This window comes from Microtus oregoni, unplaced genomic scaffold (genome assembly GCF_018167655.1).
Source record: "Microtus oregoni isolate MIOR12 unplaced genomic scaffold, Mior012 000074F_ref0000038, whole genome shotgun sequence".
NCBI lineage: Eukaryota > Metazoa > Chordata > Mammalia > Rodentia > Cricetidae > Microtus > Microtus oregoni.
The window spans coordinates 1,106,478-1,119,774 of NW_024544004.1; positions in this window are offsets into that span (position 1 = coordinate 1,106,478).

Sequence of the window (13,297 nt, forward strand, 5' to 3'; positions counted from 1 at the left end):
TATTTCCTGTTGCCTGTGGATCAACAAGTATCAGCTCCTTCTGTACCATGTCTGCCTACATGCCGCTATGTCCCACCATGATGATAATTGACTAAACCTCTGTACTGTAAGCCTGCCCTGTTACATGTTTTTCTTTCTAAGAATTGCCATGGTTATGGTATCTTTTCACAACAATAGAAGCCCTAAGACAGTCGCTATGTTGAAATTTCTCTCCTGGCCTTGTTTTTAATTTTTTTACTTATTGTTTTTAGTTTCATTTTACATTCCACCCTCCCCCTGCTCCTTCTCACCTCCCCCACAGCCCCCCCCATACTTCTCCCAACCTGTAAGGGCTCCCATGGAGAGTCAACAAAGCCTGGCACATTAAGTTGGGGCAAGATCAAGCCCCACCCCCACCCCCACCCCACATCAGGCTGAGCATGGCATTCCACCATAGGGGATGGGCTCCAACAATCTAGCTCATGGACCAGGGCCAGATCCTGGTCCTGCTGCCTGATCTTTGCTTTTTATCATAGCCCTAAGGGAGAGAGGGGTTAGGGTGGGGAGAAAAGCATGGATGCTACTTTCTAAGAAAATTTCCTTTGAAAATCAAAAAAGTGAAAGATTGTCCTTTCAAATGATCAAACAACGTAGAAAGAAGAGGCAAGTTAGAGTAGGTAAGTATATCCTGACATTTTTAGCATTCCCACTTCAAAAAAATGGATGTGTTGAATTTATTCCCCAAAGGGAAGGAAGCTTGTCTCTTATTCCCCTCTTGGAAAGTGCACCCTTCAAAGTTGCCTCATCAGAGCTGGAACAACAATAAGAAAACAAAAGCTAGCGCAGTTAAGTGGAGAGGAGCCTCCTGGCCCTCCTTTAGCTTGTGAGCGGTTTCTAAGGATCTCAACAGAACACATATTATATACTGGATTGAAAGCCAGGGGCACCATCAGTGGGGATGTTGTGTTTGAGGCTCAGGCTGATAGCTCATAGTATTTGGTGATCAAGGGTACATGTAAATGAGATTGCAGTCTAGATGTCTTTATACCAACTAAGAGATAGTTGATGTGTATTCCTTGGAGTTCAATAGAAGCATCAGGGGTTCAAACCCAGAAAGAAAGTCCGTAGAGACCAGAGAGCCCCTGTCTTACTCCAGTGAGTTTCTTCTATTTCACCCACTCTATATAAGCAAGCTCCTGTCTTAGTAGAAGCAGGGAGAATGATCCGAAAGGTCTGAGCATTTACCTGAAAGGACTCTATAAACTAAGAAGGACCAAGTCACTACCATGCAAGTTCAAGGTAAGGTCTGTGTACTTTCAAAAGTCAACTACTTACAGAAAATTGAAATACTACATTTTCTTGGCACAACTTGCATTTACTGTGTTGTAAGCTACTGTTGCTGCCACAGCAAGGTAATCTTTGATGAAATATATTCTGCATTTAAATTTAAATTTTGTATTCACCCATCGCAATTGCATGTCATTTAAGTCTGGTGATTGATTGAGATTGTAGACTGCCTGTGTTGGGTTGCCTAATTAATGCCATCTTGGTTTCAATTATTTGTTCACTAAAAGTGGGACTTCATTTTCTCATTACCTCCTATTGTTATAAAAAATAAGGGTGCCATGAAATATTCCCCCAGTTGCACAACAGCTGCAGTACAAGCAGAAGTGGTTAATACCACTTAACTGATGGCAGCCTATCAGGCTTCACTACCTCACAGTCTTGGAATTTTTCATTCATCTGCTGACACCAAAGTCTGTATTTGCTATATACAAGGTTGTTTGGGGACATGTATATATAGTGTGGAAAGGTATGGATGGTATGAAGAGCAAATCTATCTCATTTTACCCAATCTTTTACTCTAGAGCTAGATGGTTTTGAAAGGACATTTATTTCTTTTGTTACCATCCCCTTCTTCTCAGATGGGGTCTTGCTGTGTATCTCCGGCTGACATCAAGCTGTCAATCCTTCCTTTGCAGCCTCCTGACTAGCTAGGATTACAGGCTACTACACCTAGCTTATTGCTTTCTCTTTCTATTTCAAAAAATGCTCTTTTTCTGGTGGGGGAGGGTGTTAGTGAAACATTGTTTGTGCAGCTTTTTTTTCCCTCTTGATAGCTAGATTTCAGTTTTTGAACATTTTATTTATTACCTTCTCTGTATAACCATAAGTTAGTAAATTTACAATAATCTGTAGCTGTTAGGTGAATTCTTTGTTTTGTTTGTTTGTTAATGGTACTGGAGATAGAAACTAGAGCCTCGGACATGCTGGGAAAGCACCCCCAATGAGCTGTACGTCTCTCCAACTCTAAGCCATTCATCTTAGATCTCCTCTTTTGAGGTGTAATCTGCATCCAAAAGCATACCCACTAGGACTGTGACTGTAGCTCAGGGGAAGAGCACTTGCCTAGCTTGTGAAAGGCCTCCAGTTTCATCTCTAGCCCACGAAGACAACAACAAAAGACATGTCTACTTATTTATACACAGCAAGGTGGATCTGTTTCTAGTGCATTGTTTCCCTGTAAACATGCATCCTTTGACATTCCCAGGCAGCATCTGGTCAGGTTGATACTGGCCCACTGTGACAATAAACACTGGGTCATAGTAGAAGCGTTCCCAGATGCTTCCTTTGGTGTGTGGGTGTGAGTGTATCTTCCAATTAAACAGTCTACGGCTTTTATGTGTTCCATTCTGATATTTTTTTTGGCACTTAAATATCAACAAGCTTTCTCAGAAACTTTGATTTTTATTGTAGAAATAAAAATAGTTTAGCTTCATTCTAAGTACTGTGAGATGCCTGATACCCCAAGGATTTAGAGATGTCATACTGTATACGTCCATAACTGTTAGCCAACTAGCACTCTTACGACTGTTCCAATACTGGTAACGGCTCAGATGGTACGAGTGTGCGATACCGATAGTTATATGAAAAACACATAACATGTCAGTCTAAAGCAAATTGTACAACTTTGCCGCAGGCTAGAATACAGGTGGCTGTGGAAGAAAACCTTAAAAAAAAAAAAACCAACCAATCCGGATGTGGTGGCACATACCTTTAATCACAGCACTTTGGAGGAAGCGGCAGGAACTCTGTGAGTTCCAGGACAGGCTGGTCTACATAGCAAGTTTCAGAACAGTCAGAGATATAGAGACCCTGTCTTTAAAAAGATTATTTTTAATTTTTTATTTGTGTGGGAGTGTATTGGTGTGTGTGTGGGGGGGTGCTTGTGTACCATGGCGCTTATGTGAAGGTCAGAAGGCCACTTTGTGCCATTGAGTGTCTTCTTTCACTTTGACATGAGTATTGAACTCTGGTCACTAGGCTTGTGCAGCAAGTACCTTTACCCACTAAGTCAGCTCAGTGACTCAAAAACCCATTTTATTGTCTCAGGGAGAGAAATACATCATTGAATAATGCATTTTTGGTGAGTATTTCAAGACAAGGTTTCTCTGTGTAGCCCTGGCTGACCAGGAACTCACTCTGTAGACCAGGCTGGCCTCAAACTCAGAGATATGCTTGTCTCTGCCCCCTGTGTGCTGGGATTAAAGGTGTGAACCCCCATGCGCATCCAAAAGTCTTAATTTATTATTTCCATTTTATTTTAAAGCAGTTTCACTGTGTTGCTCTGGCTGTCCTAGAACTCACTCTGTACACCAGGCTGTCCTCAAACTCACAGAGATCCCCCTGCCTCTTCCTCCCAAGTGCTGGGATTAAAGGCATGTGCCACCACCAAAAGCTTTGAGTAATAATTTTTTAATAGCAAACCTGATATATTGGCAACATAGCATATTCAGCCATTTCACAAGCCTGATGTGAAAGCAATATTGACAGAGGAAAGCAAGGGCAGCTTTGAAGTGTATTTGGAGGCCCTTCAGGGGGTCAGGGCAGTGGAGTAGCAAAGGAGGCATTTACTGAGGCGCTGTCATTTTTATGTTTTCACTTTAAGAACTAATTTAAATTCCTGCCCTCTAAAGGACTTCTGGTGAGAGCCAGGGTCAGATATGAGGGATCTTACATTATGCCTCTTTGAATTATCTTCATTTTTTAAAACATTCTAAAGACCAGAAGAACAGATCTGTATTCCTGTCTTTTGTTAGAAGTACTGTGTCTTTAAAACAAAAACAAACAAAGCCAAAAATGGAGTTGGGGTATAAAAGTTAGTGCTAGGGAATTTATTTAGTGTGCTTAAAACCCTGTGTTCGATCCTAAGCATCAACAAGAAAAGGAAAAGAAAGAAAGAAAAGAAACCAATCCTTTAGTGTTCTTGGTTTGTTGGTTTGCTTTTCATTGTGTGCAAGACATACCTCTTTTCTTTTTCGTTTTTTTAATCATTGCAGGAAAAAGCATTTCTTCTTTAAACTAGTAAGTTTAATCATCCAATAAGAAAGATGATCCGGGTCATCAGGATCTGTGTTTTCAATACACTCAGTATAGTTAAACGTTTGCAATCCTTCAATATCTGCCCTTGGTTACTGAACGTCTGTTAAGAAGAGTCATGCAGTCTTTTATCACTTACAAAATTGCTCCAGTGAAGAATCAGGCCTTGACGGTGTCCTGGAAACCTGTAAAAATGAACATTTCATCTGGGAGATGATTAGAAGGCATGTTCCAAGAGAATACCTGGGTTTCAGACGTTCCCAGGGATGTGAAACATGTATGAGGACTTGACTGTGGTTAGAGCAAGAGGAACAGCTATGCAGTGGGAGACTGGGTTGAAAATGGTTGCATCTTAGCAAGCCCGTGAGAGCAGAGAAAGGAGACTGGAGGGTTGTCCCATGTTCTTATCACTAAGTGGTCCTTGCCCACCATAGGGGAGGGGTGATAAAACATTAAGTCAGTGGAGGTTGGGGAGCATTTTAAGGGGAACATCATTAAATTGGATTTCTTTTTCCAAACGAGGTCCTGGGGTAAACATGCGAGAATGGATTGAGGATGCTAAAGGCTTGACCTGTGATGGGAGCATTTATAGACATTTGGAGAGATTTAGATGATATTAGCAGTTGTCACTTGATGATAAACTACATCTATTTGGAAGTACAGATATAGGAGATGGGAAGAAGGATCCTAAGTTTCTGGCTAGCATTCACTGAGATTTGGAATTGGGAACAGGCCCAGGTTTAGTAGAGGAACATTGAGAATGATTAGGCATTCTGTCTGAATAAATTATACTTTTGTACTCCCATTTTATATCTCAACTAAATATTCATGGAGGCCCTATAAGGCTTACTAAGGGTAGAAGGTATTCTATGTTTTATGGAACTAAAAGAAAAATTAGAATTTGTTACATAGGAATTTTATCACTGACTTGCTTGAAGACAGTTTTTCTCTGGAGGAAGTGTCACTTTAGGGTGCCATTTCTCAGTTTGAGATGTGGTTCAGTTGGTAGAGTACTTGTTTAGCATGCACAGAGCTCTGAGTTTCATCACTGGCACCTCATTTACAAAAGAACATGCATATTGGGATGTGGAAATGGATTAATTGAAAAGGTACCTGCCTTGCAATCATGAAGACCTGAGTTTGAATCCTCGGAACCTATATAAAAATGAAGGGCTTAGTGACTGCCTATAACCTCAGCACTGTGGGTAGGCTTAGGGAGCAGAGACAGTTGTATTTCTGAAGCTTATTGGCCAGTCAGCCCAGGCAAATTGTTGAGTTTCAATTTCTGTAACAGACCCTGTCTAAAAAATGGTGGGGGTTAGAGAGATGGCTCAGTAGTCAAGAGCACATACCCTTGCAGTAGACCCCAGTTCACTAACCAGTATCCACATGGTGGCTTACAACTGTATATAACTCCAGTTTCAGGTGATCTGATGCCTTCTTGTAGCATCCAAAGGCATTGCACACATATGGTGTACATAAAACTTAGTGTACTGGTACATGTCTGTGATCCTTGCACTTTGGAGGTAGAGGCAAGGGGATCAGAAGTTCAAAGTTATATTCACCTACACAACGTGTTTGAGGCCAGCATGTGTTGTCTGGATTTCTGTCCTGCCTGGTTCCTGCAAATGTTAAGTCCCAAAGAAATCACACAGAGTTCTACATTAGTTATAAACTGATTGGCCCATTTGTTCAGGCTTCTCATTAACTCTTATAACTTATATAGCCCATTATTAGCCCATTATTTTTATCTGTGTTAGCCATATGGCTCAGTATCTTATTCAGTGGGGCAGTCACATCTTGCTTCTTCTGTGGTCAGGTCAGGACTGCCTCCTCTGTCCAGAATTCTGTTCTCCTTGACCCACCTCTACTTCCTGTCTGGTTTTCCGCGCCTATACTTCCTGCCTGGCTACTGGCCAATCTGCATTTATTTAAAATATAATTGACAGAATACAGACCATGAGCCCATACCAATCATGGGCTACCATGAGACCTTTCCTGCAGGGATCAAATGTAAAAGAAAAAAACAAAGCAAAAAAAACCCCACAAAAAAACATGGACACTTTTCTTCATATCTATTTTGGTTGTTAATGAAGTATTAATACTTTCATAAGACTGCTCATTTTAGAGTCTGAGCACAAAATAATAAATACATCGAATTTTTCTTATATCCCTTACTAAATATTAAGGTTTTCCTGAAATTACTCTTGGCATATAAATAAATTCAAATTGAGAGCAGTTCCAAGTTTATACCAATACTTCTTGTGGTAATAACTCAACAACATGAGCCTTACTAGCAGTTTGGCTGGCTTTTGGTGTAGATGGTAGTTCTTAGTTAATTGATTTGGCCAAATGAAAAGCATGTCTGAATTTTTAACAGAAAAGTAAATAATATATTTTAATAGCTTTATATATATGTATATATATTTACATTACATAATATGTGTACATGAGTGTATGTGCATCACATGTATACAGTGCCCATGGAAACCAGAAGAGGGCTTTAAATCCCTTGGAACTAGTGTTATAGATAATTGTAAAGCACTTGTGTCGGTGCTGGAAACTAAGCTTTGATCCTCTGGAATAATTCTTACCCACTGAGCTCTCTCGAGCCTCATTTTTGGTATAATTTTGTCACAATGCAGTCATTGTAAAAGTTAAAGTAACCACTATTGTATTAAAATGAGTGTAGTTATTTTAGTGGCATGATTAATAGTTTTAATAATTTTTTTTGAAAATTGATCTTTTAACTTATATGCATTTCCAATTAAAATTTCATGGGGTCCCCACCCCCTAAACAAAGAACTATAGAAAACTGTTGGCTGTGGGGAGGAAAATTATTCTCTCCCAGAGATGAGTCACTTTATTGGTTCACACACACATGCACACTCATGCTATTTGCACATACATATATCTATATGTATGTAACAATATAAGAAAAAGAGGCTATCAACTTGAGAATGGGAAAAATGTAGGAGGAGTTTTGAGGGAAGGGCTGGAGGGGAAGTAATGTAATTCTATTTCAATTATAACATTGAAAAATAAAATAATTTAAAATTCCCTTATAGTATATTAAATATATTATTACATTAAATATAGTAATTGATATTTTAAATCTGTCATCTGACATCAGATGATTCCAAGGCTTTCCAGGTGACAGACAGTTCCTTAAAAAGTCATCAGTTTAAGAGTAGGTTGGTTTTTTTGTTTGTTTGTCTGGTTGGTTTAGGGTTTACGGTTTGGGTTTGAAGTATTTTGTTTTTTGTTTTTGTTATCATTTTTGAGACCTGGTCTCACTGTTGTAGCCCTGGCTGTCATGGAACCCACTGTGTAGACCAAACTGGCTTCAAACTCACAGAGATTGCCCTGCCTCTGCCTTCCAAGTGCTGAGATTAAAGGTGTGCGCCACCACATCTGCTAGATGACCAGTTTGGGGTTTTGATTTTTTTTAAAGAATATCTACAAAAGAACACCACAGTATTATTAAAAATAAGTGAATCAAAGTTATGAATAAACTATTGTAAAATGAATATTTAAAATGAGCAGTAATAGTATTGGCATTTGGTGCTGAATAATTTTGTGTTGTAGGGGCTATCCTGTGCACTGTAGGATGTATAGCAGCCTGTGTGTCTCTTCTCCCATATGACAGCTAGAAGCAGTCCCAGATGTTTGGGGGAGTACATTTTTATTGTACAGACAATAGTTGTAGAAAAATATCTGTGGTAGCTGTGATGCATTCCAACCTCAGGGTAGAAGTTACCCCTGGAGAGGACCAATGATAGATAAAGGCACCTGCCAGCAAGCCTGATCTGAGTTCAGTCCTCAGGACCCACATGGTAGGAGAGAACTGACTCCAGCAAGTTGTCTCTGACCTTCTTATACTCAGCACCACCACCACCAACACCAGCACCAACACCAGCACCAACACCAGCACTGATACCAACATCACAATAAGTAAATGAACAGCAAAAATGTTTTGTTTTGCTTCAAAAAATCACCTCTGAAGAGAGGCAATTGGGAATGAGCAAAGCTAAATTTGTAATGTTTTACATTACAAAAAGCAAGGGTGAAATGAAAGGCAAAAAGCCCAATATGTGATCGACTGCCAAATCTGAAAGGAGTGTACATTTCTGTCTGTACATTTGCATGATTAACCTGTTTTCAGTTCCTGTGCTATATCTCATACAACATCTGTTGCATTTTTCAACTTCTCTCCTGCATTTTCAACTAACTCTCATGCACTGTTAAACAGCATGTTATAAGCTTCCATGTACACGAGCCAGCCTCCTTTACTCCCCTCGTGTCAAACATGGATGCAGCAGACAGCCTTACCGATAGCAGAGAGCCAGCAGGCATTTGTTAATTGACACATTCGGATATCTTCATTCCTGCCTATGTTCGATTGCTTCCTTCCTGATTTAGTCTCAAACAATTAAACTTAGTGGTAAATTCAGCTTTTCATACAAACAAGCAATGGTAGAAATCTAATACGGGTCATATATTCTAGCTTTTATCATTGTATACAAGATAAAATATTTTATATCTCTGTGTAGTTCACCTGCTGTGGAATTCATCTCATACCTTAGTTTACTTCCATTTTATAATTTTACTCATTATGTAAAACATAATTTCAGTGTTATTTTTGAAGGTTTTCATAAAAGTGAAAGAAAATGATGGAAATAATGAAGTATTTATATATTTACTTTAAGATAGATAGATAGATAGATAGATAGATAGATAGATAGATAATAACAGCTATGGTTGGAAAACTATCTGGAAATATTTGTTAGTGCTAAGATGCTTTTCAGAAAAACGTAGAATTAAATGAGATAATGATCCATCTTTGGTAAGTGGTAGATGTACTTTGTGTGTGTGTTGTGTGTGTGTGTGTGTGTGTGTGTGTGTGTTAGAACTTACTTTTTTTTTACAACACATGTTCATTTGATGTTTGAAAAGACTGTATAGCACTACCATGCTTCCAAAATGACATCCAGAATCAACTGGGTTGGAAATTGCCTTTCTTCTATCTCTTAGCTATGTATCCTTGGTACCCTTAGCTTTTACTTTTATACCATGAAACTTAGCATCATCATCTCTCTTCCTTAGCTTCGCATGCACAGTTGTGGGTTTCTGAATGGCCTCTTCGTGCTTGTGTCATTATTTTCTTCTCATTTGTTCCCTTCAGTATCCTCATCTCTAAAGTGGGCAAGACAAGCTCCTCAGAATTGTGATTTGAGGATTGCATGAAATAATCCTTGGGGAATATTTACCATGGGGCCCTGACACACAAAAAATATTTAAAATGGTAATCTAAAATAAAGCCTTGTATTATGGCACATACTTATAATACCATAATTTGAGAGGTAAAGTCAGGATGATCAGGAGTTCAGAGCTAGCCTTGACTACATGAGCTCCTGCCTTTAAGAAAAAGTAAATAAATTTGTTTTTTTTCAGGTCCCATACTGGTCAATAAAATAAGTATATCTTTGATTATAAGGTTTTGATTCTACTGAATGGGCATGTGAGTGTGTGAGCACAGACTAATGGAGCTCTTTGCATATAAAATGTAGCATGACTTAAAATACCTTGGTTATCAAATTGTATTACTTATATTTGGATTTTCAAAGAAAAGCATTTATCCTAAGAAAGGGCTTCCTCAGAGAATAATTAGAAAATTAATTAGCGTATAAGCTTTGTAATAGCTTAATCCATGACTGTTGTGTCATGCTGCATGGTGTGTGTTTTAACCTAGATAGCAAAATGACTCGGGAGCTTTAGACACTCAGCATCAGGAGTGAATTCATAGTCACAAGTCTCTCTGTCCAGTATGACTGGAGGCTTGTTTGGTTTTTGAATGGAGTTGAGATCTTGATGCAAGAATAGCTACAGGCCTTCCAGGTACTTTTTCATTAGTTCCTACTCATAACATACCTTTTTTCATGCCTGTTTTCTTTTCTGAGGCAGAGTCTCATGTAAGCCAGACTGGTCTCCGAACTCCTGCCTCTAAGTCCTAAATGCTGAAACCATAAGCCTGTGGTACCACGCCTTGCTTGATTTGTTTTTTCCTTTCACTGAGGAAAACTTATTCTAGGAACCATTAAATGCCTCAATATAGAGATAGTGTAATCCAGAAACCCTTATCTAAAAATTATCTCATCTTTCTTTTTTTGCATTCCAAAGTAATCTTTAAGTCCAATTTTGAGAAAGAATAAAGGATGGAAATACCATTAATGAATCGTTGATATATATATATATATATATATATATATATATATATATATATATATATTTTTGTTTTTTCGAGACAGGGTTTCTCTGTGGTTTTTAGAGCCTGTCCTGGAACTAGCTCTGTAAACCAGGCTGGTCTCGAACTCACAGAGATCCGCCTGCCTCTGCCTCCCGAGTGCTGGGATTAAAGGCGTGCGCCACCACCGCCGCGTATATTTTATCTCATTCTTAGTTTACTGCTTTAAATGTCTGCTTCGCACCGCCTCATTTTAAAAATAGAGCAGGACACTGAAACAAGAAACAGATTATGTCTATCTTGCTAACTACAGCTGGTGACATTCTGTTGCAGACGTTGTGGGGGCAATGGCATGCTTTGGGAATAAACTGAATTTAAAGCACAAGTTCTTCCGTCATTTTCATGCATTTTCTTCCTTGCCCACACCTCTATTATGTATACCATCACAGGATAATGGTAGAAATAGTAATAACAATTGACATGTCACCTCCTGCCTCTCCATTAGGAACCCATGAAATATTTTCAAAGAAAAACAGAAACTTTTAATAGTTCTGTAAATTAAAAAAAAAATTCCAAAGATTGGTGACAAACTCCAGGGAGAATTTCATTAGCAAGAGTAGATTAAAACGCAGTCTTGAATGTCATGTTATTTATTACACTTTCTGAAACCAGCTGAGGCAAAAAATAGCCAAAGGGAGGAGGAAAAGAGCTGCACCTATGTCTAAAAGAGACTTGCCGACAGGCAGCCATCTCACCTAGCAACCCGAGTTCTCAGTTCCCCAGTAGTCCATTTAACATCCATATTCCCAGTTCATTTCAGAGACTAGCGGCTCCCAAATACATAAAGTAAGGCAAGAAATAGAGAAGGCTTGGGAGAGACATAATAACATCCACAGAGAAGTGAGGGAGCCGCCAGTACCAAGGTGGCCGGAGCCTCCACAGGAAAGAGCAAATGTTTTCATTTGGCTTCTTGTTCAGAGAACCCTTCCGAGGGAGTCTGAGTTCAAACCAGCTCAGCCCACTGAGCAGGGTGTTAGTTAGGCATCGCTTTGGAGATCAAGCTCTGAGTACATCCATCTTTATTTGAAGTTCAGGTGGCTGAAAAACCCATCTACCCAGTTTGCTGCCAGATGCCAGTCGCGTTGAATTTCTTTCCATCTTGGTAATGAGTATGAGGTTAAAAACGGGCTGTGGGGAGAGGAGGGCTGTGAAAAGAGGAGTCAAAATGTTCTCTTGAGCTTTAGACGCAACAGCCAGCCTTGAAAATGACTGTTGTCTAACAAGCAGATGAAGTCAAGGCATCTGCTCTGTCACCTGAAAGGGAACAGTCAAGATTGGCCCTGAATAGTGTAGAAGAAACTGAACCACGGCAATAAATTCAGGACTTGACTGACATTAGGAAAGATTAAGAAGCCTAGAATGGAGCACATGAAGAACAAAATTGATTACATTTGAATAATTCACAGCTTTTGAATAATTCACTCACGGAATGGTCACTAAATGTCAAATATCTACTCTGTGCCTGATCCAGTAGGTATTGGTGACATAATGCTGAGCAAAACTGATTAAGCAGTTATGAAAGGTACACCTGGAAGATACAAAGTTTACACTGGAAATTACTAGAAAGGTTAGGGTAGAAACAATATTTAAGGTTATTAGAAGAAAATCTGAACACCCATACTTTTCAGATATTAATTCAGACCTCAAACACATGGATTTCTTCTAAAATATAGACAGATGTTTCAGTTGTTTTTTACATCAAGGAAAAGAAGTGATCTAAGAAAATTAAGGTATAAAAATTAAGGTATCTAGTTATCTAAGGTATACAAGCCATATTGGATATAGACTTCTCAAAACCAGAGACCATTATGGCGTTCTTTGCTCCCTGTTTAGAGCCTTCTGTGCTGTCAGTATAATTTATGTTAGAAAACAGCAGGCCTTCGTGGGACGGGGGCAATGCATGTGTTTGGGATATAGGGAGAGAGGCCAAGCGACAACCTCCGGTGTCATTCAATCAGACGCCATCCATTTTGTTTATTTTAGAGAGGTTCTCTCACTGGCATGAAGCTCTTCAAGTAGGCTAGGCTGGCCTCAGGGATGTGCCTGTCTCCACCTCTCTAGTGTGAGTTTCCAAGCTCATGCTACCACACTTTACTTTTTACCAGGGGTTATGGGGACCGAATTCAAGGCCTCCCTCATACTTGAGTGGCAAAGCACTTTACCAACTAAGCTATCTCCCCAGCGTGAGCAAAGCTTCTTTTAAATCCTCTCATTTTTTTTTCTCTTGGAAAAAAAATAGCTATTATATGGATTTCTTGCAAGACATTTCAGTCTTAATAGGCATATAGATTTCCAATGCAGGCGATGTGAGTGGCACTTTCCTGGGTTTTGCTACAAGCATACAGAAAAATCTGTAAGAATGCAAGATTCACTTCCCCCAAATTAATGAATCCTCCCTTCGTCTCTCCATCCGTCCCTCCCTTCCTTCTTTCTCACATTTCTCTTTTAGTCTCACACATGCTAAGCTTGCTTTCTACCACTAAGCCACATCTCAAGCTATTCCATAAATTCTGTGTCTGCCCGCTTGTTGCACGACTGAGGGTGTTCACATAATAGGAAAATAGGGTGGCTGAGGGTGTTCACATAATAGGAAAATAGGGTAGTGTCTCAGAATAGTATTCAGAGATAGATTTG